The following is a 15,426-nucleotide window of genomic DNA, read 5'->3' as shown; positions in this document are numbered from 1 at the left end:
ATAGTATATTAATAATAGGTAAATCAATTGATACAGAATTAGGTGTCATGTACAGCAACTCGCCTGTTATTGCTTTTCCAATATAGCTCATCTTACGCTGTCTTCATTTCCATTAAATAATACTTGGGAAGTAGAGCCCTTTTACAGTTTCTCTATTTGAAAGGTGCACTTTTATTGTACAGGGTTTTTTTGTTGTTGTTCTTTACAAGAGAGTCCAGAACATCCATTCGTGTTTATTACCTCGGGTAGTAAAACATTTAGGGAAACAAATGCAGGAGGTGCTGCTTTAATAAAATCTGATCACACTGAAATCCTGAGACAAATCCAGTAGGATGCTGATAAAGTTCTTCTGAGGCTTTTGGCAGCTCTGCCACGTTCAGACCAAGTGCAATGACTACAGATAGCAAAGAGGCACTTCTGAAAGGCTGCTGCCATGGAATTGGCAATGCTTAGGTGTTTCATTTCTGCAGAGATAACTCATGCCCCGGTGTGAAATGTAGCGTGTGTGTGTGTATGTGTATGTGTGTGTGTTGTGAGACAAGGGGCGCCTTTCCATTGCTTTCAGATAGACAGGAAATGGTGCCCTGTTCTTCTAAATGTGGGTAAGAATTATAATGAGCTTGGCCACTGGGCCCAGTTATGTCCTGTAGGTGTCCCATAGGTGTAGGTTTTCTATCCTAAGCACACCATTTTATCCTGTGGTTGATGCTGACCTCATAGTGGGTAGACCTAGACAGTCCAAGCATGTCAGACACACACCATAGTGGCTGCTTTTCCCTCTAAAGCTCAGTTGAACAAATATGTCACTTCACATCTCTGAGTCAGCCATGTCCCTTGTCTCTGTGATGGTATTCATGTAATTCAAAACATCACTTCTCTGTCCCCAAAACTGGCTCTCAGAGTTTAGGACAGCCTTGAAAAGAGGTTCAAAGCAGCATTACTGGAAGTAAAAGGGCAATATCCCTGGGGACATGTGGGCCTTGAGCTGTGCTGCAGTGAGGGAGCAAAGGGAAAAGGGTTTGTCCCACACGGAGCACTGAAGTGACATGCTGTTCTCAGCTGATGTGACTCTGGGGGAAGAAGGCTGACTTACACCTTCATTCCTGGGGAAATCTGGCCATCTCAGAGAAGCATCCAGGGCATCAGTTCCTATGTCATGTTTTTTTTGTTTGACAGCTAAAGACTTTTTGTCATAAGGGACGTTTTTTCTGCAGAACAGTTAAAGAACCCTAAGAGAAGCAGCAGAACAAGCCAAACACTGGATGTGCTGTCTCCACACATTTCTGTTCTCACCCACACCCAGTTAAGTGAGGTCAAAATAATTCAGCAACATTAGCAGCCCCTATAGTTTGGTCTGTGGACTGCTTACACTTCTTGCCAAAAGAAAAAAATAAAAGAAATGGTGTTAAGTAACTCCTGTTAAGTAACTCAAATAATTAATTTCTTGCACAGAGATGTTCTAGCTAAATAAAATGAGAGATTCTACAATCCTCTACAAAGTTTCTTTCCCAGTCTGGAAGGATTTGAGTAAGAATAACCACCAGATATCAGCTGAAACTCACTACACCCTCAAGATGTTTTCTATGGTTTCACAGGGATATGGTGCTCTATCCTAATTAAAAATACTATGGCAATCATTAAACCCAAGCTCACAGCATTCCCGTGGAGAGCCCTAACTCTAGTCCAGCTATCTGGTCTCCTGGAACACTGCAACTCTGTGTATCTTTGTAATCCCATTATGGAAATGACAAAGGGGGCAAAAATCATCGCTCTGCTGAAGTCAATGACGATCTGTAGTGACAGCTTTTCAGCAGAGCCACCTTGTCTAGGCCTGGCAAGCAGAGAAGAGTTATAGGACAAGGACATGCCCTCCAAGAAAGGAGACTACACAGGCAACCAGAATGACTGCACTCATTTTGCTACTTAAAGAGAAATCTGAGCTGTAACCAAAGGATTTTCAAGGACTAAAAATACATGAAGAAACACAGCTGAAAGTTTCTATGCATGAGGCAACCTGTGAAACCTACCAAAAGGCCACTCATGCTACTTGAATAGGATCTAATAATTTCACCTTTTCATATGGATTTGTCCTATGGTTGCTAATTCAACCACAAGGCCAAATAAAGAACAGGGCAATGTGCTGTTCAGTGCAGACCAGAAAGACATAGATGAAACTGCATTTAGATGTGTTAGATCTCATCTGAAAGCTCTTGAATACTTAACACATGCTTGAACCCATCTGTGAAACAATTAATTTCTCCGTACTTTTCAGTGAAATATTTATGAGCATGCTGAATGATTAAAGACAGGGGTACCTGTGGATTCTCTTCTCAGACCTGTAGACTGGAAACATTTTTTTCTTATTTAACTATCTCCTCAAAAGAAATATAGCAGCAGAGAAGAAACTAAATATCTGCTGAAAATACCATGAGCCATCTGTCCTGGTTCTTTTGACTAACTTGCATGCAGCAAAGTAAATCAGATGGATGTCCTACCCAAGACAACCAAAAAGGGCATTTTTTGATGTATAAGAATGGCTCAAATGAGTTTCAAAATGGTGAGGGAGAGGTGTAAAATGCTATTAGAAAATAATGGGGTTTCTGTGCCTACCATACTTCAGGATAAGGAAGCTCCTGTACTTCATTTCTTTGCTATTGGTTTTATCTTGAGCAATCCCTGAACCCTTTCTGATGTTCTGTTAGGTGGGAGCTGATCTCATTTAGTCATATTAGCTGTCAGAACACTGGCGGTGGAGCTCCAACTCTGTGCACTCCCTCTGCATACTTACTCTGGGACAGTTGTAAAAATAATTTATTTCAGCTCAAACTCATTATTTCCTTTCTCTCAGAAAGTGATGCAGCCTAGTGAGACTCTTTCCTCCCTCTCCACATCCTCAAAAGGTCATTGCTCATTTGCTTTTATCTGATCTGGAAGCAAATCTACAAGTTCACATAAGCAAATTGCACTTTCAGCACCAGCTATACATGCACACCACGTTTAATATCTTAGCTGTGAGTCCTACATGCTCTATATGATGACATATTCAAGAGCAGACAACTTTGTAACTCATCAGAAAGTGGCACAGATTTCAATTAGGATTACTGTATTACTCCATGGCCTGGCCTGTGTCTGATCCAAGGATGCTGTCTGCCCTCAGACTGCTGACTCATCACAGCAGTTCTTCCAAGAATGCTGATCTGAGATCAGCAAGCAATTGTATTTTGTTATCTCTGTACCAATTGCAAAAACACTGCCTTTGAAATGGGAACAGTGAGAGGTAAATGTAAGATTGCTCTGCAAGATCCAAGGGCAATGGTACATGGTGGTGCACACATTACTCTGAGATGGCAGCTGGCTGGAGGCAACTCTTGCAGGCAGATCTGGCATAGACACTACTTAACAGAGCTAAGAGAAATTGCATTTTTTCATGCTCATAGCACTGCTCTGTTGGCCAGCATGAGTGCTGTAGAGATGCTTGTATACACAGTGTGCATTAAAGACACATGGCAACCGTCAGAAACTTGCCCAGAGCAGAAAAGGAAACAATCTTTCTTGTAACAAATGAAATTCCACCACAGATCATTTCTCAAAGATATTCTATTTCTCTAGCTTCAACATTTGAAAGACGTTAGGATCAACAATGTCTATCACCTGTGGCAAGACACTTGTATGCAGATGACAGCCAGTAATGACACAGCTGGGTGTGACATCTATTGGCACTTGCAACACAGAAACCAAACCATCACTAACCTGGGAATGGCTCTATGCTTCCAATCATGATACCAAGGTCATCTGTAATACGGGAAAAGCACGTCCCTGGGTTCTACTGACAAAGATCTCTACACACACACTGTGCTGACAAGGTGTGTCCTGTCAAGGAGCACAGTGTTCTACTTCTCCACTGCCTGTCGCACATCCCGTGTGCCACCCAACGCAGACTACACGTGTGTATCAACAGGACAGTCTGGTCTGAGGCTTGTCTCTGATCTCTTTGTTCACAAGGGAGTTTGTCACTGTGCAAAGCAAATTCTGCTAAAAAGACTGGTTGGGACAAAAAGCCCAAACTATTTTCTGCTTCCTGATCTAGTCTGGGTCAGGAGAAGCTGTCTGGAGTAACAGATGACAGAAAACGTTACTGAAGAGAAATGAGGAGTACGTGTCTTTAGAGATCATTCTGGAGTAAGGGGCAGGCTAGGCTATGAAAGGAAAAGAACCAATATACAAGCAACTTTGAGCACAAGAAAGACTTAGACTGCTCCTAGGAAACTCAGACAGGAGTGCTAGACACAGCCCCAGAAGTGGCTGGAAAAGTCACTGATAGACAGAAATGTCCTGAGGCACCCAAAGATGTACAAAGGTCTCTCCAAAGAGATGTCAGAATTTTTACAATTTAAAAAAAAAAAAAAAAAAGGAAGTTCAGAGACAAAAAAACAAAGATGGAGGAGAGGGCTCACTCTTTTGTCCTCAGCAAGGTCAGAGCAGGCTCAGGGTAAGCTTTGCTGTAAAGCTTTCCATTGAATCTCTCACCAGGCACATCTGAGTTTTCTCTGCTGAAAGTGTTTCCCCGTTGCCATGTATCACTTTGGTTTTCTAATAATTTTCAGCTTTAAAGCCTAAGAATCCTTTTGGACATTCTCAGCTCCAAGAAACAGTTGGGTAGGACCACCTCCGTGCTCTGTCCATGCTGGGTCCTGTCAGAACTGGCTTGGTTTGTTCTGAACTCAGAGCAAGCTGAGATGAACTGAAGGAGACTCTGACCAAGATCACATAGCTGTGGCTATGCTCCGGCTCACTCCAAAACACTCTCAATTTGAACACTGCAGCTCTCAGACCCTGCTACTAGTGGAAATTTGCTTGACTAACACTGTGTTGTTTCAACCCTTTTGAGGCCTAATCCAGTGCCCACTGAGCTGAGATAATGCCCACTAATTCCAATGGGCTGTGAATTATACCCTTTATTTCTGACTTAAGAGCTCTTTTAATGTTCTTACCTACCTCTCTTTACTACAAGATTTCATTCTGCATTTCTACCTCCTCCTCCAAATTACAAATTCTGCAGCCAGTGCACACCCCTCAGTTGGATTCCTGCTCTGAGGAGCAGCACCCACAGCAGCCACTCTGGACACCCACCCAGCCAGTCTTCATCCCCCCTCCTGCACTCTCTCTTTCACTAATAAAAACTGGCATTTCACATTTCAGTTGTAACATACCTAACCAGCTACTTATTACACATACAGAATAGCAAATGTGGTAACCTCTGACTCCTGCTCCACAGCGTGGGCTTTCCTGACAATAAGACATTTTGTTATTATTTCCCAACATGAGTGTGCTGAACCTATTTCATATCCTCTTGAGCATGCTAATTCCAAGTGGGCTTTATTAGTATGCAGAAGTGAAATCTCAGGAAACATCAGCAGATGACATGATCAGTAATGTGTGATCAATGCTTCACCTTTTGCCCTGAATTTGATTAAGTACTATATAGATCAACAAAAAAAGTAGTTTATTAAAAAAGAAAAAAGTTCAAGGGTACATGTAACAATACTGTAGTGATTCTCTGTTCCAGGGCATGTTTGCTAGTTCTGATGTTCTGCATTCTAAAAATCCATGTTGCCACAATTACCAGGTTTCTGGGAACACCTGCTCAGATCCAGCAAAAAGTACAACTACATGCTCAGACTTCTGTTATAGTAATAAAATACGCACAGAATAAAAAGTCTGGAAAAGACATATCAAAGCCACAAAACCTGACCTGACAGGCAATGAAATCTGACTCATGGCCAAAGTCAGCACAACTCTGCGCCCACCCTGGGTCCTGCCCAGCCTCCCAGGGCTGAATCAGTGGGTGCTCCCTGGACCCTGACTGGGGCTGCCTAGGGATGAATGGGATGGAGGTCTGGGACACTCCCTTACAGTTTCCCCACTGGTGTTGGCAGTAGCAGAAGCACTGGAAGTACTTCCCACGTGGGGTAGCTTGGGCCAGGGCTAATGTGGCCATTGCCTAGAAAGAAATCTGGCTGCCAGCACTGGGCAGAGAGCAAAACTCCTACAGGCCCAAATGCTTCAGCCACAGAAATGGGCTGGGGAAAAGGAGGAATTATAGCAAGCCATGCTCTTGCCTTCAGCCAAAGACAGCTTTTTAGGGACAGGTCTGTGTGGCCTCACAATGGGAGGTTTGTCTTCCTGCATATATCTTCTGATTGCCAGGGTTACTGCACAGTAAAACCTGAAGTTTGGCTTAGTTTCAACCCAAACCAAAGACCTTGCCAAGCTTCCAGGTCCACCAAACCAATAAATTAACTGAGGTTCACCTGAAATTTGACTGAGCACTTTGTTTTTTGGTGGTTTATTTTCTTTTTTTTTTTTTTTTCTTGTGGGGGAGGGTTGTGTGGCAGTGTTTGGTTTCTTTTCTTTCTCTTCAAACATAGTCACTGTACTGCTCCAGGTGTTAGAGTCCCCAGTTGCAATGAGCTTAATCACTTCAAGTCGCTCTACTGGCCTGAGCTGCCAAAGCAAACCCTTTCTGAAAACCCCTCTTGTCTTGGAGCAGCTAGCAGTATGCACTGGCAAAATCCCAGGGCCCCTAAAGCACATGATATTGTAAAACCCCAAAAATGTTAGCAAAGCTGCACAGACAAAAGAAAAATATTTTTTAAAAAGGGATGTGGGACCCCAAGTGGATTCAATGTCATTTGAAAGAAAAAGAAAAGAAAATAGATCTCTACTTATATTTTTCAAATGTAATAAAAAGAACCAGAATTGTTACAAGACTCTCACCCCCCAGAGTTGAGTACCTGGGGCTCTGTGACACTCCATGGGCTCCTGTGTGTCCCAGGGGAGTCACCCAAACCTCACTGTGTGCCTGTACTCTCCTCAGCAGAGCATGAGAGCAGACACTGCTACATTTCCTTGCTTTCTGCCTTCAGATTGATGTGAGCATCTCTCTGCTGCCTTTCAAGGGCCATCATCTGAGTGCACTGAATCAATTTCAACCAGTAAACTGCACTATGTGTTTGGACCCAGCCACCCTCAGGTTTTGTTTTCTACATTCTTTTAAATCCATACATGGTATTTAAGCAATGAGCTACATCAGACAGTGGTGAGTGATTACTATACTCTTCAGGTGTCATTATGCCATGGGAATTTGGAAACCACAGCACCCTACCACCTGAGAACTGCAGTAATCCTGTAGAAATGCACAGAGTGGGAAATCTTCTTCTAAAACAGAATTTATGATCATAGATAAAAGAAGAAGAGAGCATTTGATATGGGTAGAATGCCACTGCCAGTCAGCCAGAATTGCTACTCTTAAGTACTTCTCACAACACAGAAATCTAAATAATTATGAGATTATTGTGCAAGTTTTGCCAGTGGAGCTCAAACTGGTTTATTGATAAAGCAGCCACACAGTGTAGCATTGACAGAAAGAGCATTTAACCACCATGAAGCTGGAGAAAACAGACCAGAGTGGTGGTAGGGGCTCGGGGGAGAGAAGACTCTCCATGCTTCTGCATTAAATCACTAACCACCAGGAACAGATAGTTAAGCTCCTGTCCTCCTTTGCCCATTACAGTCCTATAAGAACAATAGATATGCAAAGACACCAGGAGTTTTCAGCCAGGATCCAGCTTGGCTTGACATCAAATGTGACAGAGCGCCTGCTGCTGTCAGAGGAACCCCAGCCTCTCAGCAGGCAGCACAGGCCCTTTGGCAGGCAGCTGCTTGCAACAGCTTTGGTGGCTTTCTGCATCATATGCAGCAAATTAAACAATACAGTTCTTCCCATTTTGTCTTTAAATTCTAAAGATAATTCCTTGTAAAACTTCTTTTATCAACGGTCAAAATAATAAGCATTCATTTTCCAGGGTTGGCTAAGACTGTGAATCAGGCTAGCACTGTGAATTACACTGTATATACTTCAATATCTTTCATTATCTCAAGTACCTTCTAATCAATAGAATTCAGAGAAAGAATAAGTAACTTAGCTGATTATCTAAATCCTTGTATTTGCAGCTATTACTACCAACAGTCCAATTCCGGTGTGGGAACTAGATGCATTTGAAAATTTGCATTTGAGATGTAATTGAAAGTGCAGCCCCAGCCTACAGGTGTCCTATGAATCCAGGAGGCACTTGTGAAAACAGGGCCTGAGGTCTATCTGATTTAGAGCTGTGTCCAAAAGGTGCTCTTGCTTTTTTTGGCAGCCCAGGGCAGAGGGAGTCTGTTTAATTTAATGGAGTACCTTGACAATCCTGCTACACAACAGAGAGGGGACTTTACCCCAGTAAACAGTTTTCAAAGCTGAGAGGCATGGTTTGTCATTTTAACATCACATCTTTGAACAGTCTCTTTGTCCTTACTGAAAGTCAAAGAGACAGAATCTCTAATGCTAAGCCACCACTCTTTCTGAGCTCAGTTGTAGCTCCTGCCAATACGTATAGGTTGAACAGATGCTGATTTTCCTAAGTCCAAATTAGTACAGACAGTAATACAAGCACCATGTCCTCATTCCCCTTTTCCCCCAAGATTACTAATAAAGAGTCTATTGCTTGGCTACTGATTGTACCACGTGCTCTAATTACTTGTTTCAATGATGGCAAACACATTAAACAAGTATTAAACAGCATTTAAATCAGTGCTCTTTGAAGAGGGAAAGACAAGCAATGGAGGCATTTATTAATCACTAAATTAGTATCCAAATTAGCATGACTTTAGAGAATTTTCATTTTGCGAAAATGTCCTCCTGGGTTAAAATAAAACCTCAGAACAGCTTTTAGAGCATTGAGCTCTAAACAGGTCTGTTTACATCCCCTAGAGCCCAGGGGACTTTTAAGGGGAAAGCTAATGTGAGAAGCATTGACTGTAATGACCCAAGAAAAACATAGATCTTCCTGCCCCGTGGGCTGGCACATAAGTACACATAGAAGCACCCAATGTAAACTGGTTTACTGTTTTTCAAATGCCACCGTGAAATACACGGGTGCCATACAGCATGACTACACCAAACATATAAAAGTCACAGGATTAAAGCCTTGTCCCAAATAGCCAAGAAACCAGAAGCACAGTGTTTGCATGACCTGCCCCATGTGCCTGCCCTACTTTCCCTCTGCGAGACAGTTCCCTCCACAGAGCAGCACAGGCAGCTTTTTATCTTGTCCTGCTAATAGAGATGATAACCTGCGACTCACTCCTGACGATGCACCAGTGGGAACAGCAGTGAAATAAAATGCCTTCCGTTTGCACAGGGCCCACAGCTGATTACTGCCACTGCTGTGCCCTAGGACATGGGCACAGCCAGCTCCCCGTGACCATCCGACGAAGAATGGTGCTAACAGGGTCACGCCACCCACATTCCCATGTGGATCCAGGAGTCTGGCCTAAAGGATTTTATATTTCATTTAGTGCCATATCCAAATCAAAGAATAAGTGGTTTGTAACCCCTTGAGACCTACCACCTTTGCTCTAAAAATCATCTGCTTCAGGAGAATACATGTACAATACCCCGCTTGTAATCTCGTTACCAAATCCTGACACAGCAGAGCATGCACACAATGGGGTGTGTTAGGAACGTGGCAGCATGCCTGCTAATTAGTAAACAGTGTCAGTCATTTGTCACTTAACGGGTTTTATTTTCTTGTGGGAAGGAAATTTCTAGAATACCGTGAAGCACACACACTCCCTCCATTGTTCTCAGCTGATAGAGGTAGATTTGGATGATTGCTTTTTTCCTGTTGCCTCTTAACATTGCAAATCAAACTGCAATCAGAATAATGAGGTGTCAGTGGTTGAAACCAGAGCTGGTACTACATATTGTCAAAGACTGTTCACACTAATCAACTAATAATGACATCGCTTCCTCCACCATGCTAAATAAAATTCCCCTGGTTTTGCAACACAATTACTACTAATAACCACAGAAACCTTAGTGTGTTTAAGGAGACTGTTTCAGAGATTATCTGGAGACTTATTTTAAAATGAACTGGGAAGACAGATCTTCCAGGTGGAGCTTATTCTTTGGTAATTAAGTAAACCTAGATCCTGTGGGTGTATAGCATTTTCCAGTAGAATGAGGCATTTTTTTCTGCTAATGATGCACATGAATTAAAATAGTAGTTATTATGCTGATGAAGCATGTATAAAATATTTAAACATTTTAATAAATACATTACAGTAATAGCCATGCTTTAGTCTCAGAAAGAAAACCATAGGAAATGATACTCAATAAACAATTTTAAAAAAAGGTTAACTATTAAAGAAGGGACAATGAATACACATTTATTTTAAAACAAAAATGCATTGATTCCTCAAAAGAGAAGTATCTCCCGATCAAGTTTTTTAAAACTATGGTGGCACAAATGCTGGAAATACTTTGTGTTCTCTAAGTCAGTGACTAAGTCACTTTAAAGGCTTAAGAAATTATTTGCTTATTGAGCTAAATTTCATCCAGATGCAACAACATTTTTAAACAGGGATGACAAGTAAGAAGACATAATTGTTGCGACACAAATGTTGGCTGACTTGGTTTCAGAAACATTAATCAGAAGGGAAATAGAAAAGAGAGCAAGATCTGAAAGAGCAAGTTGAAGTCTTAAGGCTAAATAAAGATACCCAACATTAAAAACATAGGAAAAATTCAACTCTTAGTTACAGTCAAAAAACATCCCAGTGATGTGACTGGCAGTTTTATTCCTGAGTTTATAAATGCAGGCTACCTAGGGGCACAATTTTATCACCTTGTCAAGTATATTAGAACCACTGTTACCATTGGATTTCTTCAAAAAGACTGAGAACAGCAAAGAACAGAGCCTATCTCAGTAGCACCCCGACCCATTGCACTAAAACTGCACCATGAAGAAGGCAGATTTGAGAGGAGATTGATGAATACTCCAATAAAAATAAGAGCCATACTGAAAGAAAACACTGGTTCAATCCAAAGATATTTGAGAGGTCCCTTACAACAATACAGAGCATCATCATTGTACAAGTTGCTTTCAAAATTCAATCCAGAATGCAATTTATTTTCTCATGAAAAACCCACAAAAACCCAAACAAAATTAATGGATTTTATGTAGCTACATTTCTTTCCTGATATAGATGAGGGGAAATTGTGATTGCATATTCAGATTGCATTACATAGCAACCTGGGCATTTGTGGAGAAAAACTCATAAGCACCTGATTAGGCCTCTTTCTTTTTGGCAAAACAAATAAAATTGTGCTTAATTTGAAATATTTTGCTGAATACGGTGTTTTGCTGAATCAGAGCTTTCCCAAATGCAAACTTTTTAACAGCATCAGCTGCAGTCCTCCAGACTTTTGCAGGCTTATCTGAACTGAAACTCAACTGAAAGCCTTCCAAGTTTTGCCCATTTCCTAATGCTTTGTGAGTTGTGCCAGTGACTCCTGGGAACCAGATTTGGAATGCATTTTGAATATTTTAAATCACAAACTTCCCCTTAAAGAAAACAGATGTATGCACATATTCACTTGAGTTCTTTATAATTTGAAACAGTATCATTTTCAACCAATCTTATTAGATACAGATGAACAAGTTTGTTTTTATTCTGGCAAAATGCTGTTTCTATTATTCTAGAAATCTTTTGCACAGCATTTTTTTTTTCTTGCAGTGAGTAATTATTCTTCCTCTGCCATCTTGAGACAGACCCAGAAAACAGGCCCATTACTGCATTTAAATGAACCTTTTAAATATAAGGTACACACTGTAAACAATAGACTCCTGAAGGCTGGCACTCATTTACATGCTTTCTTTTCAATGTGACTACAGGTATCTAATTCCATTATCCTCAGTATTTCAATTTCAGAATTACCTCTTTTTTTTTTTTTCTTTACTCACTGCCTCCATTAACCAAACTTAGGATGAATAATCCTCATGAAATGTAAGATGGCTTGAGGTGCTTTGTGCAGCATGAAAACAGGCCATTTTAATAGTAATTTATTCCCACATCTGGAGGACTGCTTGGAAGCACTTTCAGATGCTGATGTGTTCTCCTTGCATTATCAGGAATTGAGTAAAACATTGGACCAGAATCGATGATCACCACTGATGCACAGATGAATGCCCATAGCAAACTAAGCCTTCAAATTATCAGCCTGCAGAGCACTTCTTGTTCATTTTCTTCAGTGTCTGTCTGCAGTTAACATCTGTTTCCAGTTATGGCACTACCAAAGGCTTCTCCTCTGACTGTTATAAACACACAGGCTCATGGTGCACTGGGGTGTGCTTCTGTGCAATAGCTGGAAAGGGATCGCTGAAAGGGCTGTCACAGGGAAGGCAGTTTAAGTTGCATCTGCCTATTTACCCAGTTGAATTTACCTTCTCACAGCTTCAGTCAGATGAGCTGAAAGCACAGGCACTTTTGCAGAAAACTTTGAGAACAGAAATATCCCACAAAAAGAGAAAAAAAATTATATTGAGAACGCCCTATACCCCCTCCCCAATGCTGAAAGAATTCACTGCAGAATTAAGAGTGTGGGTATTGAAACTCTTTGGGTATTGAAACTGCTGATTCCCAAGGATGTCTACAGTTTCCAAATGCCTAGAGGCTTCTAAAAACCTGTCTCCCAGTACAGCCTTAACATCACTGGTCACAGCTTGTCTTTCTCCTGATTTCTAACCACTCAGACCTGTTTTAACCTTTTTTATTATCCACCTTCCTAAAATGCCTGTCGTGATTCTGGGATCTTAAACACTGGGGCAAGAGCCAACTCCTTTCATGTCCAATAATGACAAATGCAACTAAGGATTTATCCCAACAGAGACAGGATAACAACAGTGGAGAAGAAAAAGCTCTACTCAGCACCCAGGAATCCTGTGCTGCTTTCAGATGTGCTGCAAGTAATGCACCACTGATCTGTAGGAAGGGAATATGACAGAAGAGAAAATGGAGAAGGGAAATTCTGTTCCCATGGGACATGTTCACAACCACAGAGCTGCCTGCTCCATTCCCAGAACTGCTCCATGTGCCCTGTGGGATTCTGACTCCCTCCCTACCAGTTACAGTAGCATTTGCTATATCCCTCTTTACAACATATCTGCCCAAGAACAAACACCTCAGAGATCCTCACTGACATGAAGAAAGCTGAGCAGATGAAGCCCATACCATTTTCCCCCTAATCTTTTTACCCTTTTTCTTAGATTGATTCAGTAATTTGTCTGTGACACAATAATGCAGGTTTGTCAACCATATCGGCTGAATGACTCTTGTTCTCTGGTTTTCAACATCATTGCAATGCTTGAAAAAATGAATTCTGATGAGGTGTCACAATGACAGGATATTAATGGCAGCCCACACTGAGTTAGAAAGGGGAGAACCATCACGAACTGCACACCCAAACATTTGGAATGAAACAAGTAAACCAGGAGTTATATTTTCATTCCTGAGAGAACACATTAGTTGGACAACAGATAACAGTGGTGAGGAAAGTGAAAATAAGTGCATCTATATGTCCATGACTGCATTTTGAGATCATTTTGATGAAAGCACAGCACAGACTCGTATTTTTGTACAAAAACTGGCAGAAAGGCCAAGGACAGAGACTAATTCTGGGCAGTAGTAGTAGAGTTAACAATGCACAACAAGGCATCTGAGCGGAAGAAGATGCTATTTCCACACAAGGGAATAAAGAGGATGAGAAGAATGGGAAGTGGAAATAGGGTGGCATTAAACAGAATCTGTGTAATTAAAAATGCTAATAGCCTCTTGGAGGCTGTTTCCAAAACAAGCTATTTCCTTTAGACAATCAAAACATCATCAAGTTAACTATGTGCAGAGCCTGATTTCTCCTTATTGCAGACAATGGACTAGAACGCTCCTGCCTCGGGGTGGATGGCAGACAAGAAAAGCAGTTTCTTGCTCCTCTCCAATTCTGGTATCACAGTCAATGATGAAGAATTTAGACTTTGACATCCTATCAAAAAATAGAACCCCAAGTTCTTCCTTATTCAGTTTGATCCCATGATAATTTTAGCAAAGACTCAACATTACCTTGCATAAACGAGTCTGTCACTCCTATGTACTGGGACCTGGTTCTGACCCCTCTCACACCAATGTAAAATTAATGCCACATTTCACAGATTTAAGGTCAACATAAACTTTTGCTGCTGAGTGGATCAGCTTTTATTGGTTTTTTTAATCATCCCATTTTACACAGATTTTTTGTTTTTGTTGTTTTTCCCTCATAGTCCTGGAGAGATGTACAAGTGAATTTTAATTTCAAGTAGTCTTTCAGATCCATGAGTCTCTACCATGAATATGACACTCTGTGCATGCACAGGCTGCAGCTTCAATAAAAAACACATGGTAGGATGGATCTTTCTATTAGATTAGACATCGGTGAAAATGCCACATCAACAGCAGTGTAACCTCAAGGACCTGCTCCAAATGAGATGATGTACTGAGAAGGTGGCAGCATCATCTCTAAATCATATTGCTTCACTTGAATGGATGGCAATGGTGTCTGGAAGTAGAGACTGGAACAGGATGATTTTGAACTTTAGCATTAAATCAAAGGGCTTGATTTATTTCAGTGATAGCTCTTAGGATTATTCTATTCAGTGAAGTGTTATGTGTGCTAGGAAGGAAAAAATTACAAAAATAATTTTGGCTGTTACACAAATGGCTGCTAAACAAAACTGCAATGTATTTTTAAAAGATTTGGGTAAGCTGATACAAGCACATTACATCCAACAGAGCAGAGGTCTGTATTCCAATGAAAACTGTAGCTGTTCTATTTTGTCATCTAGGAAAAAAGGCGTAATTATTTTTACAATTCATTCTTCTTCTCTCATTTGTATATCTCAGAACCTTGTCTCATTCTGCCCAAGGTTTTGCCCAGGCTACCCCTTATAACTCTCTGGGTTCCTCAGACAGATGAATAACTGCTTCCCTCAAAGAAGCCTGGCTGCATTTTCTTTCCTCTTCAAGCTGTTTCCTTCTCAAACACTTTCCAGCCCTGACTATATGTAATTCTCAAAAGACAACAAATTAAAAATCTCTGTTTTTTTTCACTCCACCAAAAAATTTTATATTTTGGCTCCATTCATTATGCTGCCTGGAAAAACAGAAGGACAATATGTAGCCTGTAATACCTCACTTTTATAATCAAAGCAGGATAATTGGATGATCTTCTTTACATATTTGTTGGCATAACACCAATATGGATGGTCTGGTTTAAAAACAGTTGCCTCTAAAATGTGATTAAAGGAAGTGTCTGGTCTGAAGAAAATAGTCTAATACATTTAACTGTGAAAAGCACCCATGTATTTTCATGAATGAACTTAAAAAATAATCATTAATTTCATCAAAGTAGAAAATAGTCCAACAGAAATAATGGCACTACAAGAACTCATGAGTCAGTGAGTTCTATCAAGCTATCAAAATACAAGCTGCCCTTTTACTTAAACTCAT

This window comes from Motacilla alba, chromosome 10, assembly GCF_015832195.1.
Source record: "Motacilla alba alba isolate MOTALB_02 chromosome 10, Motacilla_alba_V1.0_pri, whole genome shotgun sequence".
Lineage (NCBI taxonomy): Eukaryota > Metazoa > Chordata > Aves > Passeriformes > Motacillidae > Motacilla > Motacilla alba.
The sequence above is the reverse complement of the archived record's forward strand: the minus strand, read 5'-3'. Positions refer to the sequence as shown.